Below are 17047 nucleotides of genomic sequence, written 5' to 3'. Positions count from 1 at the left end.
TTTCCTGAGACAGGGTCTGGCTCTGTCACCTAGGCTAGAGTGCAGTAGCATGATTGTGGCTCACTGCTGCCTGGAACTCCTGGGTTCAAACAATCCTCCAGCTTCAGCCTCCCGCTGGGTGTACAGGAGCACACTACCACATACATTTTAAATTTTTTTGTAGGGGCAGAGTCTCAAACTCCTGGCCTCAAGCAATCCTCCTGCCTTGGGCCTTCAAAGTGCTGGGATTTCAGGCATGAGCCACTGCATCTGGCTCCCTATTTAATTTTTAAAAAACAAATATTTGCAACATTATTCGAGAAACCTCAGATCTTAGAAAAATATGGAGAGCTCCCTGATTCATATTAGGTTGCCAGAATATCTTTAATTTTTAATAAAATGGATGAAAATAGGACAAAATTTAAAACTCTAGAGAGCAATCTCACTTGTGAGCATAGGAACAAATATTCTAATTAAAATGATGTCGAATAAATTTGAAATTGTTATCCAAAAATAGTGTGTCTTGATTAATCTGAGCCTTCCAAGAATGTAGGTTTGGTTTAATTTAGGAGCTCGGTCTCCATATTCAGTTACAACAACAAATGAAAGTGTCAAGTCATAGAATCCTATCTAAATGTTGAAAAGACTATGAAAAACCAGTGAACAATTTCAAGTCACAAATCTTAATAAAATAAAAGGAAATAATTAAATAAAGACTAGTGAACAACCTCAAAATAAATAGCATTCTAAATGGCAAATGATAAAACAATATTAATTAAAATGGGAAATGACATATTTCTGTCACAACTATCAATTAGAGATAATATTAGGCAATATTTATAATCTTAGACTAATATTATCTTAAAGGTCTGGTGAGTGTAGAAGTCAAGGAAATAAAATATCTCGTAGACATTATAGAAAAAGAGAAGTAAATTTCCCATGTTTTACCAATAATATAATTGTAAAAATAGAAAGCCAAAGTATTCCATTTTTTATAATTATAGTATCATTTAGAAAATTTGGTAAGCTAAATGGAAACAGATATATTACACAATTACTTATCTTATCTTAGCAGTAAGTTTCCAGATACATAAACAGCAAGAAATGTCCAACTCCTGATAGCAAAATTAATTTTTTTAATGTAGGAATAAATTTAACAGAAAAGGGACACGATTTATATGAAGAACATTACAAAACTTTGTGAAAGACTGCAAACTCTCTGGTTAGATGAAAAGAGATAACATGTTTCTAGATGGAAAGATGATAGAATTAAAATATGAAGTTACTGACCATTGATTTGGAAGCTAAATGCTATCCTATGATAATTTTAACCAAATATTTATAAAGTTGACAATATTGCGTTAAAATTAATATGTGCAGGTAAGGGGTATAGAGAGTCTAAACTCTGACCACAAGCCCAGGGACTTCTAGGAACACGTCCCTTGATTTATCTTCCTATCAGCCTGCTCTAAACAATGAGCCAAGTTAGAGAAATGTGGAATTTACCAGTTTTATTCCTGGTCATGGCAAGGAGTTTACTTCTGGTAATCAGAATTGTTTATTGTAAAACTCTTACACACCCACATACCCCAGAGTGGCTATGTGACCAGCACAATATAAAAATTAAAGGACAGAGTGAATAGTCTCCCTGGGTTAAAGTGTTCACATCTGGCTCGACCTCACCTTCTGCAAAACAGGTACCTTGTTAATGCACTGGCCTAGAAGTAACACCTTACATGTCTTAAGAACGTGAGAGGCCAGTCTCTATAACTTTCACAAATGCAAAAGTTATAAACAAGCATTACCATATAGAATAAAGAAATGAATAATAAATAAAATTACTCCAGTTAGGTTTGGTTCAGGAGTGCAAGAGGGGTTTAATATTTAAAAAATCAATTTACCTTACAGACAAAAAAGATAATCTGACAATCATATCATAATAGATGCTGAAAAATACTGAAAACTTTCAACATACATTCAATTTCTTAAATTTTTAAAAAGCACACTCTTGAATAGAAGGGAACATTTTTATCTGATAAAGAATACAATTTTTCAGTAAGCATGGCACTTAAGGTTCAACTATTGACAACTTTTCCTCTGAGAGAGAAATAAGACAAGTCTAGCAGCTACCACCAGTTCTATTCAACACATTCTAGAAATTCTGTCCAGTACATAAAACAACAAAAGGAAGATAGAACTGTTAATATTTAGAAAAAAGGAAATAAAATTGCCATTATTTGCAGACAAAATAATTGTGATCCTAGAAAATAAAATATATATGTATAAGTTCCTAGCTATGATAAATAAAATTAGCAAGGCCACTGGATACAAGGTCAATATTTTCTATAAAAATGCATTTCTATATGTCAGCAATAATCAAAATCAGAAGTTCTTTAAAAGTAACACAAAAACCTAGGAAAATACTAGCAAAAGATTTTCAAAATCTCTACCCCGAAAGCTGTAAAATATTACTTAGTAAAATTAAAGAATCCAAATAAATTGAGACATTGGAAACATTTGAAAAAAATATTTTTCAGTTAAATGCAAATAAATATTACATATGAGAAATCGTTGTACACCCATTAATTGGCAATTTTTATAGAGAATTATAATGCCTCTTGCTGGTAGGAAAATAGGAAAAAGTAGTCCCATTTTGTCACTAAAAATTGAAGTATTAAGTTTTAGGGTAAATGAATCTATAAATGTTTATTGAAAATATAAATACATATCTTGCTTAAAAAATATAGAAGGCTCACTCCTAGTTATTATCTATTGCATAAAATCGAAAGTATCCTACAGGAGGAAATGTGTACAAGAATAAATTTGAAACATCGTCATGATATTGATGTCACTGGATAGGGGAATAGCTAGATACATTATGGTATATCCAAATCAAATAAATTTAGCCAAATAAACAAACATGAATCCAGTATCACAGACTGGGTTTTATCTTCTGTCTTAAACGAGCAAAAGAAAAATATTAGAAAAAAAGCATATTTAGCATGGACTGTCAAATATAGGACAATGGGAATGTAAGATAGTGATAGATCACAGGATAGTGATCTCTGAGAGAGGGGAAACAAATGAGTTAAGTCCTGTAATTCCCACAGCTTACTGCCTAGACAGAGTTTCCAGGTGCCTGTGCAGAGGGGAAACACAGGAGTGTGGTAGTCTCCTCAAGTTGAAACAGATAGAGTCGGTGCTTTGGGGAGACCCACATGGGTAGAATTCATAAGACAGAGTGCCAGCTGCCCCTTTCAGGTACTGGAGCTTTGAAAAGACAGCAAGCTCCCGAGATCTGCAGACAGTCCCCCCTAAATTGCCATGTAAGGACCGATCGTGTGCATGGATTGGAGAAAACTACCTGAGTCTGGGGGTAAAAACACCTGAAATGAATAGCTGGAACATTTCCCGAAGGTCACAGAAAGTCAGGAATGGTAGAGTTCTCTCACCAACCAGAGTGCAAAAACAAAAACAAAAACAAAAACAAAAACAGACATAGGCATTGGATAGAGAACTCAAACCAAATAAACACTTATGTCCAGACAAAAACACGTATGCAAATTTAATGGTGTTTTTACTCATATTTGACAATATTTGGAAACAATCTAAGTGTCCTTCAGCTGGTTAGTGGATAAATGAAATGTAGCTCATCCACACAATGGACCCAACGATTCAGCAGTGAAAAAGGAAGGAATTGTGGCTGAAGCCAGCGACATGGATGAGTCTCAAGTCCTTTATGCTAATTGAAAGAAGGCAGAATCAAAATGCTACATATGATATGATTCCATTTTCAAGACATTCTGGAACAGGCATACACTAGGGCTAGAAATCAGATCATTGGTGTCAGTGGTGGGAGGTGGGAGAATTATTGAGTACATAATGGCACAGAACAATGTGTTGGGCAGGAATAGAATTGTTTTATATCTTCATTTTTGTGATGGTTACACAATTGTGTATGTATGTCAGAACTCAGTGAACTGTACACTAAAATGGTTGAAGTTTACATTTAACCAATACTTTATCATAAAAAATGAAAAAAAATAGATAGTATTTGATGACTTGGAGCAACTGCCATAAGCTATCTTTAGTAAGAAGATAGGGACAATAGTTACAAGATAATATATTTCTTAAAAAACAAACAATCACAGAAACACATATAATTTTGAATATGTATGTATCTACTATATATATATATATCTGTGTGTGACTATATGAACATAGATAAAAGTGGAACATAATTAACATGAGTTGCCTATTTCGATGGAAATTTAACAGAGTAGGAATAGGAAGGTAGAAACGAAGCAAAAAAGACAGGAAGGAAATTCGAGGCTTAATTACACACATACACACAAAAACTACATAATATCAACATATCCAGCCTGGTCAACACGGTGAAACCTCTGGCTCTACTAAAAATACAAAAACAAAAAACCAGCTGGGCGTGGTGGTGTGCACCTGTAGTCCCAGCTACTTGGGAGGAAAAGGCAGGAGAATTGCTTGAACCTGGGAGGTGGAGTTTGCAGTGAGCATGGATCACACCACTGCACTCCAGCCTGAGCAACTAAGTGAGACTCTGTCTCAGCTACTTAGATAGATAGATAGATAGATAGATAGATAGATAGATAGATAGACAGATAGACAGATTTAAAAGCTGCAATCTATATGTTTAAGGCTGTAAGAACAAAATGAACTAGAACTCCACTTTCTTAGATATCGGAACTATTAGGCTGCCTCTGACTCTACCAGAAATTTCCATTTCACTTTCCTTTCCCTTCCTGGTCCTTTTTCATTTTTTTTAACTCTCCTCCTCACTTGCAATTTAAAACCACTACTGATTCTCTTTAAGGTTTGATCATGGCAATCATGGGTAAAGAGATGTTGACTCCGTGATCCAGATATATATATATATATATATATTTTTTTTAATTGGCCCTTTCTAAAATGAGAAAGACTGCGTTTTTGTCCCTCACACTCTGGGTGAGACCAGCTGCCCCTAGTTTTATCAGTCATATTGTTATCTTTCACTATTCTTCAACTCACCGGAAAAGAATGGGTCTTTCAACATCTAACACAGGGGCTCTATTAGAATCTTTTTAATGCAAATCATAGTTATGTAGTAATTATAAGATGGCAAAAGACTAAAGGTGAATTACAAACATATTTTCTAATTGTCTTATCTGGTGTTTTTCCTAGTCTTCTTATTAGAATGGACAACAAATATCTATTAATGTTTATGGAGCTCTTACTACATGGAAAAACCTTCACAGGTGTTATTTCATTTAATCCTCACGACAACTCCACAGGGAAGCTACTTTTCTTTTCTCTATTTTCTATTTAATAAAACTGAAGCACCCTAATATTTAGACATGGGTGCAGTGTCAACATCGTGTCGGAACCCTGGGCAGCCCGTGCTCTTCCCTAACTGGTTATGGTATGCTCACATCAGACCACCATGACACACTGCCCGCACAGCTTCCCTTTGAGAATCACTGCCTTGGCTTAGGCCTTCATCATCTCTCACTGATATTTCTTCAGCACATCCATGTTTTTTTTACTCCAGCCTTTTACCCTCTCCATTCTCCTCATCTCAGACAGAACAGCCCTTTAGAGCAAATTTGATTGGTCACATGCTTTAACATGACTACCTGGGTCACCATCATCCTGCAGACACATTTCCAATTCCTCAGCACTCTCTAGAGTCCCCTTCCTTCCTCTCCTGTTTCATCAGTTCTCTTCTCCCTGTCCAATCACACACGTCTTTCATCCCTAACTACTCCCATCTATCTGCCCTCTTTGGGGATTCTTCCCTACAATTAGGACATGATCCCTCCCACCTCTCTTTGGTTCCGTCTTCTCTCAGTAATTCCTTACTTCTGGCTTCCTGACTACTTTTCATTTCCTTTCAGTGCTCAGTTCAGGAGTCATCTCCTTCAACAAGGCATCTCGAATCCATCTGAATCACCTTCCATCCCTCTTAAAGCATCCTTCATAACCGATTGCAATTCCTTGCTTATCTACTTAAGCTACTAGACTGAGACCACCTCAAAGGCAGGGATCGTGGCATCCATCTTTGTGCATCCAGGTATCATCTATGCTATGTATTTAATAATTGGCTTGAACAGAGAAAAAGAAGTAAAATATTATATGAGTTTAGAGAAAATGTGTTGTTAATACATAGTTCCAATGATTTATAGTCCCCTTTCTATTTTAAACTTTAAACTTAACTTTGTCTGCTACAAAATGTTAAAGAAATGAGTCATGGCACAAAAGCAAAAATTAAGAACTTACCACACTGTTAAACAATTAACTAGGTTTATGGCTGTAGCCAACAGATGGATGGTTGAATTTTCCCACCCCATCCCCTAGCACACTCACCCACTACCACCAACCCCAATTTCCAATGGCTGTAATTAAAAATATGATCAATACTTATTTTTGGTATAATTCTTTGGAAGTCTGAAAGAAGAAACAAATAGGATAATGTTCAATGAGGTTGAAAGATGATCTATAGTACAAGTACAGTTGTGCTATTGTAAGGTTTGCCAGGTGTGGTGGCTCCCTCTTGTAATCCCAGCACTTTTGGGAGGCTGAGGTGAGAGGATTGCTTGAGGCCAGGAGTTTGAGATCAACCTGGGCAACACGGCGAGACACTCTTTACTTAAAACATATACATTTAAAAAGTAAAGTTAACACGATGCTAACGTATATGGGGAATGACATCCGATGATAAATGTGAACAAAACAAAAGAGAAAAGAGAACAAACCCTTTCTGTTTTATTGGAGTTTCACAGACACTTATTGGAATACCACAGGTAGTTATGGTTCCTCTATTTTAAGATGATATGTAAACACTGGAATGATGGTTAAAAATATATATGTGGAAGAATAAGACTGTTTATTATAAAGAAGCCCGAAGACTGATTAAATTGCATTCAAGTATTTGTAAATTTATTTCACAGATAGTGCTAAATCTCTGTTCTCAGTTCCCAGAAACAAGATTAGACTATTTTTCTTCCTGTTTTGAAAAAATTGGATTGCTCTAAAAAGAAGGCAAGCCTACTGTACATGATTCTGGGCAACTTGAGAAAATGATCAGAAAACTTTTCCACCTCTTTATGCCTTTAACCCAACTTATAAAAATTGCAACAACAAACATGTTGGTGATTAAAACAATGCTTCTTTCAGGGAACTCAATTACCCGCCAATTATTAACTTGGTCAGGAGGTTTTAAAGCAAGACAAACCAGAGTTCCATGTATACAGTCTACAGAATAGAAATGAAAATACACAGTATCATCATTCCACAACATGCAAGAAAGAAAACTATTTTTTTTAAAGAGGATAATGTCCTACCATGATTTATGTTTGCTGTGTGATCAGCTGCAGGAAAGTGGTGCTCTCCATTATTCAATCCTTTCATCAGCTTCCAGTGTGAATCTTCTGTGAGAAATGGCTCCCAACCGCAGAAACCCGACTCAAAGTCACAGGCGAGATGCTTTGCTGTTACACGTAGAAGAGAAAACAGGTGAGGAGAAATGAAGAGCATGCAGGCAAACACTGCTCTACGCTAGCTAATCATCTTAGGAGGCCTGCAAAATTATTCTGCTTGGTAGTGAATATTCTCTAATGATCGGAATAGCTTTCCTTTATCTAGTGACACACAATATCTCAGGTGCTGTGTGAGGCATGACCCTTCCACATGCTTCCATCTGTAAGTCTGGTACATTTCATTCTGGTTGGCCATCTCCATTTTATTTAATGATGCAAGGTGGAACTCCAAAGCTTTTCAGGGAGTAACTAATTTGCTTGCCCAGTATAAACCTGCTGAGATGGTAGTTTAAATGAAAAAAATCCACTGGGAAGGGGGAAGTTTAAATTAATTCTGGACACACAAATAACTTGAGGTCAGCATCTCAGTATGCATTTTATTATTCTATCCTAAAACTTTCTCAAAAAAAAAATACCTAGCCATTTTGGAATTGCAGGTAAATTAGATATTCGGAACTGAGCTGGTGTTATCTTTTGTCTTTTTTTTTTTTTTTTTTTTTTTTTAAGGCAGAGTCTCGCTCTGAGGCCCAGGCTGGAGTGCAGTGGTGCAATCTTGGCTCACTGCAAGCTCCACCTCCCGGGTTCACGCCATTCTCCTGCCTCAGCCTCCCAAGTAGCTGGGACTACAGGCGCCCACCACAACGCCTGGCTAATTTTTTATATTTTTAGTAGAGATGGGGTTTCACTGTGTTAGCAAAGATGGTCTCGATCTCCTGACCTCGTGATCCACCCGCCTCAGCCTCCCAAAATGCTGGGATTACAGGCGTGAGCCACCACACCCGGCCCAACATTTTTTTTTACATGAAAGACATCTGGAGACAATATCACAGTAAAAATTAATGCATCATACAAGATCCTTGGTTTAAATTTCTTTCATTTGACTATTATACCAACGTCCCCTGTGAAGGTACACAATTCATATTAGCATTTGAAATTGTTTTTAAAGTCCTATAACTAAAAAAACCCCTTTTTCATGGAATTTCCTGAACTATTTTGATTTGAAGATATATCTATCATGCCAACTTTTTTGGAACACAGTGAAGTAGATTCTATATATATATATTTTTTTCCTATATGAGTTATTGAAATTTTATATATAAATACAAATGTGTATTTTATTGTGGTAAAATATACATGACATAAATGTAACATTTTAACAATTTTTAATGTAAGCTTCTATGGTATTAGGTACATTCCCATTGTTGTACAACCATTACCACCATCCATCTCCAGAACTTTTTCATTCCCAAACTGAATCTCCACCCCCATTAAGCAACACTTTCCATATCCCCTCCCCTCAAACCCTGGCAACCACCATTTTACTATCTGTCCCTATGAGTTTGCCTACTTTAGGTACTTCATATAACTGGGACCAAACAATACGTGTCCTTTTGTCTCTGGCTTATTTCAAGGTTCATCCATGTTGTAGAATGTGTCTGAAAATTAGATCTATTTCATGTATAAACTGTTCAGGGATCCAATGTGTATCTTTGGACATGTTTGGCATGTTGTATTTTAATTATTTTGATAGAGATTTTTTAAAACATATTGCATATATATGTATTAATTTTTTAAGCTTTATTGATGTATAAGTGACAAACAAAATTGTAACTAAGGTATGCAATGTAATGTTTTGATATACATATACATAGAGAAAAGATTACCACAGTAAAGCTAATTAGCATCATTTCATCATATAGTTACCTTTTGTGTGTGTGATCAGAACATTTCAGATCTACTCTCAGCAAATTTCAAGTATACAATACAGTGTTATTAACTATAGTCACCAGGCTGTACACTAGACTCCCAGAACTTATTTATCTTGTAAGTGAAAATTTGTATCTTTTGACCAACACCTCCCCATTTCGGCCAGGCCTCAGCCCTGGACAACTGCCATTCTACTCTCTGTTTCTACAAATTCAACTTTTTTAGGTTCCATGTATAAGTCATATCGTGCTGTATTTGTCTTTCTCTGTCTGGGTTATTTCATTTTGCATAATCCCCTCCAGGCTCATCATTGTAACAAATAGCAAGTTTTTTCTTCATTATTGCTGAATAATATTTCATTGTGAACACATATACATTTTATACACACACACACACACACACACACCACTTGTTTGATCCATTCTCAGAGACTTCAGTTGTTTTGGCTGGATATTTTGAATAATGCTGCAATGAACATGAGGGTGCAGATATATTTTAATCTTAACTGCCCTCATTTAATACAGGATTATGTTAATAAACATCAAAAATCTATTGTTTGGTTTTAGAGAAATTTTACTCAGAGTTCATCAGTTAAAGTAATATTTTAAGATCATGACAAAGCTTTCTCTTGCATATTTAACCACTACAGCATATGAGCAGACAAGAAAGAATTTCATTGTGCAGCTGGGAAAAATTCTGGATCATGAAAAGTAAAATATTTTATGAATCCTCCAGAAGTTAATCAGCTCTCTGTGAAATAAGAAAGAAAGCTATGTATGGGAAATGAATGGGGAATATTTCATTTAATGAGAATATATTAGATTCTAACAGGATTATATTATAAATATTGTGTTAATATACATTACAAATACACATTATAAATATTGTATTAATATTGATGCTCTTAAGGACTAGCAAAGTAAAGAGAGTTTTTGCTTCTACCCTGAGAGAACTCTGACTTGTTTGCCTTTAGTTTTTACCAATTTTTTTAGATGCCATCTGTTTCTTCCCCTAGCTGTCTTCCTTCCTGAAGCCTCTTTGGTACAGTGATTCTCAAAGTTTCATATGCAGACAAATCACCTGGGACCTTGTTCCATGTAGCTTTTGGTTCCGTAAGGCTGGGCCAGGGCCTGAGGTTCTGCATTTCCACTAAGTTCCCAGGTAATGCTGATGCTCTGGTCCATGGAGTCTGCTGTTGCAGCAAAACACACAGGCCATTTTTATTAACTGATTTTGAAAAGCCACCGGTTTGGAGGCTATGTTATGCCATATATTAAAATAATACCTAAAAGTAAGAGCAACTTGATAATGAGAGAAGACCTGAGTGAGTCTGCCTTTGGGGAAAAGCACACCGGCTGTGGAATACCAACTGACAATCCTCACGAGTTCATATTTACTCATTCTCCAGAATTTGGTAAGTATTCCTGGTGCTATTCAAACTGCCTGCACAAGCTATACCCTCCTAGAGATTCATTCTAAAGTGCAATAAAAAAAATATAAAGATATTTTTCTTGTGCTTCATGAACATGGAAGAATCGTTTATGAAAAAAACTTGATATTACAAATTCAAATTTGTAAAACACAAATGTTTTCGTATGTGTAAAATGTTTCAATATGGTTTTAAATTTCAAAGGAAAGCCTCTTTTATTTTGTAAGAATATACATATGCACGTGTCTATATGCAAAAATATATTAAATACTTTAGTGCAGCAAATAGTGTAAATTTATATCAATTCTAATAATCCAAATCTATATAATTTCACAGCATAAATAATTGTATATATATTTACATGAAACACTCATTTTGGTATCAAAATACGTGAATACACATATATACTGTATGCAATATGGCTACATTTTTATGACATATTCCCTATATCAAGTCAATCTCAATCATGCAAACATGACAGGTTTTCTTTGGACAAATGAGGTTACACTATTTAAAAACTTAAAAGACTAATAAGTAACACTGTTTTTGTTGAGAAACACAATTACCCATTCCTGCATTCACCCAAAGAAAATAGCAGAATATGGCATCAAGAGCTACTGAACTGGAAAAATGTCATATACATAATCAATGAAACTTCAATAAATGAGAAAATATGTCGAAAATCAAATGCTAAACAATTTTTTAAAGGTGAACATAAAGTATGATTTACTACGGGGAAAATAATGGAGGGGAAAAAGCTAAGCTTCCAAATATACAAGTGCCCAGGTGCAGTGGCTCATGCCTGTAATCCCAGCACTTTGGGAGGCTGAGGCCGGTGGATCACCTGAGATCAGGAGTTCAAGACCAGCCTGGCCAACATGATGAAACCTGTCATTACTAAAAATACAAAAATTATCTGGGTGTGGTGGCACATGCTTGTAATCCCAGCTACTCTGGAGGCCGAGACAGGAGAATCACTTGAACCCGGGAAGTGGAGGTTGTAGTGAGCCGAGATCATGCCATTGCACTCCAGCCTGGGTGACAGAGCAAGACTCTGTCTCAAAAAAAAAAAAATTATATACGTGGAAAGAAAGGAAATATATTTTCCTTCAGTTATTGACATTAAGAATTATAGAAACTGTTAGAAAGAAATATTTCCCCAACAGAAATGAAGCAAATTGTCTGTAAAAAATTTAAATAAAACATAGAAAGAAACTTCACATACATTGGAGTAAATAAATTGCTCTTACATCGCTTGTTTTGAACAAAAGAAGAGAGCAGCCCAAAAGCTCCGTTGAGCTCACACTGGTTAGCCAATTACTTGGTTTAAAGCTAGGAGTCTGAAGTATTAACTGGATTGCTGTTGATGAACATGGCAGAAGGGGATTTTAGCCTTACTTTCTCATCTCCTCTCTCCTGTGTCCCTCCGCATTGCTCTTAATAAAATCCACGCTTCCCAAGAGAAACCAATTATACAGAGCTTTTCACTTAAAAGGTGGCATTTATCTTATTACAATATTTTCACCTCTGCTCAACAAAACATCTCACTAAAATAAGACACTGCAGTAAAATAAACGTCAAATTTTTAATATCTTTTAAAAACCACCTGTTTGTGATACAGAAATTGGATTCATATCCTTGCAATTCATGTTTTCTAAAGAGACACAGGGATCTCAGTTGCTAAGTTACCTCATATGAGAATCATCCTGTGGATTGTAAATTAAATTATATTTTTGTTGAACTATGACTACGCTTGAATAGCAATGGGATCTCTTGTCATCACTTCTATAAAAGACTCTTCAGAAAAGGCCTGAAAGAAAGGTGTTGGGGCACTTTAGCCCTCCCAAACGCCAGTCATGGTTGAAGTGATTTCTTTTTTTTTTTTTTTTTTTTCAGACGGAGTCTCACACTGTCGCCTGGGCTGGAGTGCAATGGCGTGATCTCAGCTCAGGGCAACCCCCACCTCCCATGTTCAGGCAGTTCTCCTACCTCAGCCTCCCAAGTAGCTGTGATTACAGGTGTCCACCACCATGCCTGGCTAATTTTTTGTATTTTTAGTAGAGACGGGGGTTTCACTATGTTGGCCAGGCTGGTCTTGAACTCCTGACCTCGTGATCTGCCTGCCTTGGCCTCCCAGAGTGCTGCGATTACAGGTGTGAGCCATTGCACCCGGTTGGCTGAAGTGTTTTCTAGGCAAGTAAGAGGAGAGCGGCCCTTCCTCCAGGGCAGCCATGATGGCTGAAGTGATTTCTACAATCATGGTAGCTGCCCTGGAGGAAGGGCCACCCTCCTCCTACTCATCCCTCCCAGCTACAGCTTCCAAGATGATTGACTAGAGAGGAAAAAAGCATACACAATAAAAGTTAGCAACACATACTATATGCCTCCAAGGCAAAGGTACAAAAAGTTTCCTTCTACCACCCATCTTCTCTTTAATCAAAGCACACACATTCGCACACCCAGCCAACAATAATCACAACTATTCATTTGTAGAATAAATTGAGAGATGTTGCAGATTTTGCAACAAGCACCAAAACATTAAGTTAAAATAGAGATCCCTGAAGGCATAGTACTAATAGTTTCAGAGCAATAATGCATATTTATCACATTTCATACATATGACTTACCTTTGCCTTGATAGAAACAAAGACTGTTTTAAATCCAACTAACAGTCTTGAATTAGAGCATGTTAACTAGTAAGCCATTCACTCACTTACAGCAAGTTGCTGGGTCTTCATCACTCTCATCGGAGCAGTCCTGCCGAGAGTCACAGACAGATTCTTTGGCGACGCACTGGCCACTAGTGCAAGGGAATTCATCTTCAGAGCAAAGCTTTCTGGATTGGGTCTGTCCACAGGCATAGACCCAGAGGTGATCAAGGGCAATAAAACTTCTCTGGCTCTAAAGAGTCCCTTCAAAAATAATCTTTAGGAAGAAAAAGATTAATTTATGAGTTTGCAATCTCCTTAATAAGACAAAAAACTAAAGAAGGTTGATAAAGACAAAGTAGTTATTGAGAAAAAGTGTTTAAAGCAACCAAGGCAATATATAACAAAGTTCCTGTTTGATAAGCTCAACCCATGCTCATACGACTGATGTAACAAACCTGCACGTTGTGCACATGTGCCCTAAAACTTAAAGTATTAAAAAAAAAACTGATGGAAACATTTGCTCCACTAAAGTCTCAGAGAAACCTCCCAGGATCAGGCAAAACACAAGCATCCCACTTAACTATCAAAAATGTCCCTGACTGCAAACTTGTTACTTGGTCATCATCTTTACAGCTCTCTTTCTTTCATTTTCAAGGAAAATAAGAAGTATTGTCATTACTTATAGAACAAGAGCTGTAACTGCATCTGACTTATTTTTTAACTAGTGAAATTAGTATTTGAATACATGAAGAAAAATATCAGGCAAACGGAAACAGACACAATATAGGAATAAAAAAAAGTAAGGGAATAAACATAAAACTCTATTCAACTTACATAAAAGAGTAACTTCTTTAATGAGAAAAGAAGTGTCAATTAAAGTAAATAAATTTTGTTGTCACCAATTGAATTGCTAGCTTTTCTGGAGATAAGCAATATTAGCAAATGAAACAACCGCACATTGCTGGTCAAGTGTAAGATAATGTCAAAGTATTAGCATTCCTTGAGTTTCTACCAAGAGCAATTATTACTTAACACCAAAAGTGCAGAAGTATAAATAGCTGACTGTATCACAGATAACTAATTATTTGCTGTCCAGAACATTAGCCATGAGCTACAGAGGACTATTTCAATTCAAATTAATGAAAATAAAATAAAATTTAGTTCCCTCAGTCATGGTAGCCAAATTTCAATTGTTCAATAACCTCATGTGATGAGTGGCTACCATACTGGACATCAGATATAAAGCATTTCCATTAGGCAGAAAGTTCTATTAAACAGCACTAAATGTGGTTAAAATTCCAGCCAGATACTAAGAATTAAAATTGACTTCCTTCAGTTTCATCCAGCTTAAAGTTTCTGAATAGATTTTCTTTTCAAAACACGAGGGATAGGTCAGGTGCAGTGACTCACACCTGTAATCCCAGCACTTTGTGAGGCCAAGGAGGTGGATCACTTGAGGTCAGGGATTCGAGACCAGCCTGGCCAATATGATAAAACCCATCTCTACTAAAAATACAAAAAATTAGCTGGGCATGGTGGCACATGCCTGTAGTCCCAGCTGCTTGGGAGGCTAACGCAAGAGAATTGCTTGAGACCAGGAGGTGGAAGCTGCAGTGAGACAAAATCCCATCACTGCACTCCAGCCTGGGTGACAGAGCAAGACTCCATTTCAAACAAACAAAATACGAGGGATATATATTTGTTTGTTCATTAATAATTACTTAAGGTCAGATTTTCAGTTTGCAAATATGTCTAATAATTTGGTTTAGAAAATAATATTAAATTTAAATCATATCCAACAATAAGAAAACTTTGTATGCTGCTACATACTTTTCCCATAATGAATATCATACATGTAAAAATTATTAATGTATAGCTGTATATTTTCATAGCAGCAGGAGATCAGAAATGCAGAAATGATATCAATTTGAGGTTCAAAAATTGATGGTTTTAAACTTAGATCTCAAAGGCCTATAATTATTGAACAGCTAATTACATTATATATCCACTTGAGAACCTGGAATAACTCTCAAATTCATTTTCTTTACATTTTACTTTGTTTTATCTTTGAGTTAAAACAAAATTTAATCTTCAGTTTATAAAAAAAGAAACTTGTTCAGTACCTGAGAAGTTATAAAAACAGATATCAGCCTATGAAAATTAAATAGTGTCAAAATGTTAACTCAATAGGCTGTGATAGGATGTATAAATGGAATATCACTATAAAGAAATGAAATTGGCTTCATAACCCACACATATAATCAGTATCATCATTTTATACTCACACTCCAGCATAAACAAACTTACGCATTCCGTATATCATGTTGGTGCAAAAATAATTGAGGTTTTGGCCATTAAAAGCAATGGCAAAAGCCACAATGGCAAAAGCTGCAATTACATTTGCACCAACCTAATACAACACAAAATATCAATTTAATTTTTTAAGAGACAGCATTCCTATTGAGCCTATGTATGTCTCATATGTTTCTTGGTGTACATAGAGCTTTCCATGTGTTATTAAGATATGAATTATTGCATTCAAAACATTTGCCTATACTCTACTAAGTTTCAATACCAGTTTACTATTTACCTACTTCATAATGCAATTTGTTTCCCTGGGGCAAAGCATGGTGCTGGGGAGCAAGAAAGGAAGGCTGTGGAGAATGAGGAAGTTGTGAACAAGAGTGGATACACTCTATTTCCCCCGCCATGGGAAATTTGGTCTCAGAAGGAAAAGGTACAATTTAAAAAGTAAGCAATCACTCTCCCCAAATATACAAGCACGCATCCCTAACTTAAATGCTAATTTAACTTTAGCAGTGCATGATCAATTTATTGCTGCAAAGCTAAAACTTAAGCCATGATAAAAAAATACTTTTTTTTTCTTTCATACCTTAAATGTCTTCAGATCTTCTGGTATTAACACATCTGCTTTCACCCATTGGCTGTGAGTTGATATGTTGTATGTCCAAAATATTTCTTCTTCCTTTGATTTGAAGAGAAAGACATCACTCATTACCCATATTATAATCTTCACATTTACATACATGCTCTTTTAATTACATTGTAGTAGGTATTACCTTACCTGTATGATATAAAGTACTAGGAAATCTAAAGTCTTGGTAGTCAAATTGAAAAAGCTGAATATCATTAAAAAATAAGAAAATGAAGCATGTTTATGTAGTAAAGCAGCTTTTTGTAGATAAACAGTATTAGGATGGAACAAAAATTTGGATGAAATCTTTTAAAAAAAAGTACTGCGTTTCAAAAATAAAATTCTAAATAACAGTTAATAAGATCAGCAATTTAAATGTTGATCTCAATAACATTATTACATTTTGTAATATTGCCATGATACTAGAAAAGAAAAAGATTACAGGCAAACAATATAAAGGTTAAAAATGTTTTCAGATGCATTTTCTGCACAATTTCAATTTATACTAAATATTTTTTCCTGTGGAAACATTTGGTCCAAGTTCATTAAATTCTCTATGCTTCACCTAAAAAGGAAAAGAATGGGAAAAGTTGATTTTGAAAAATTCTTCCACCTAAAAATGCTCAGGTTTAGGTAAAATTCAAATGAATATTTTTAAAAAGATGATCAAAATTCTAAAAACAAATGAACCGATATTCAAAGACCTTACTCCTCCAGTCATTCAAAAGAATATACACAATTTCAAACAAGCTGGTTAATGAAGGTGAGAACATGTACACATTAAGACGCCAAAATC

The 17047-nt window shown here is 35.6% G+C and overlaps 1 long non-coding RNA gene across 2 annotated transcripts; it reads right to left on the bottom strand.

Moving 5' to 3' along the window:
• Positions 1 to 7309: 7309 nt before the first annotated feature.
• Positions 7310 to 16332, bottom strand: LOC134809660 (uncharacterized). Of its 2 annotated transcripts, XR_010155917.1 has the most exons (4): positions 16210 to 16332; positions 13383 to 13590; positions 10317 to 10428; positions 7310 to 7481 (listed from the first exon to the last, which is right to left on the bottom strand). It is a non-coding gene; the product is annotated as an uncharacterized LOC134809660 (long non-coding RNA). The 2 variants fall into 2 exon arrangements; XR_010155916.1 differs by lacking the exon at positions 10317 to 10428.
• Positions 16333 to 17047: the final 715 nt, after the last annotated feature.

The sequence above is a fragment of the Pan troglodytes genome, chromosome 23 (genome assembly GCF_028858775.2).
Source record: "Pan troglodytes isolate AG18354 chromosome 23, NHGRI_mPanTro3-v2.0_pri, whole genome shotgun sequence".
Taxonomy (NCBI): Eukaryota; Metazoa; Chordata; class Mammalia; order Primates; family Hominidae; genus Pan; species Pan troglodytes.
This window is presented reverse-complemented; position numbering and strand designations above follow the sequence as displayed.